Below are 370 nucleotides of genomic sequence, written 5' to 3'. Positions count from 1 at the left end.
CCCCCCCCCCCCCCCCCAACCCAGAGCCTAACTCCCCACCCAGCCCTGGGCAACAGCAGCACCACCCCCAGGCAGCGACAGCCCAGTGGCACCAACCATCACCCAGCGACAGCTCATTATGTAATTGCAAATGTATACATACCATTAAAGCACTTAATGTTTTTAAATAATGTATTTTGTGTATTTTCAAATTATTAAAAATTAATTTTTGAACATATTTCACTGGTTATTTTTACATTTCCAAATACATGTTACTAGAGTATTGCAGCTTTTTTTTATGGAAGGGGCCCCTGAAATTGCTTTGCCCTAGGCCCCCTGAATCCTCTGGGGGGCCCTGCATTAGGGAGCCTACCAGCCGCTTGAACTCAAC

The sequence above is a fragment of the Terrapene carolina genome, unplaced genomic scaffold (genome assembly GCF_002925995.2).
Source record: "Terrapene carolina triunguis isolate 2854851 unplaced genomic scaffold, T_m_triunguis-2.0 Scaffold47722, whole genome shotgun sequence".
Taxonomy (NCBI): Eukaryota; Metazoa; Chordata; order Testudines; family Emydidae; genus Terrapene; species Terrapene triunguis.
Note: the sequence above shows the minus strand (reverse complement) of the source record.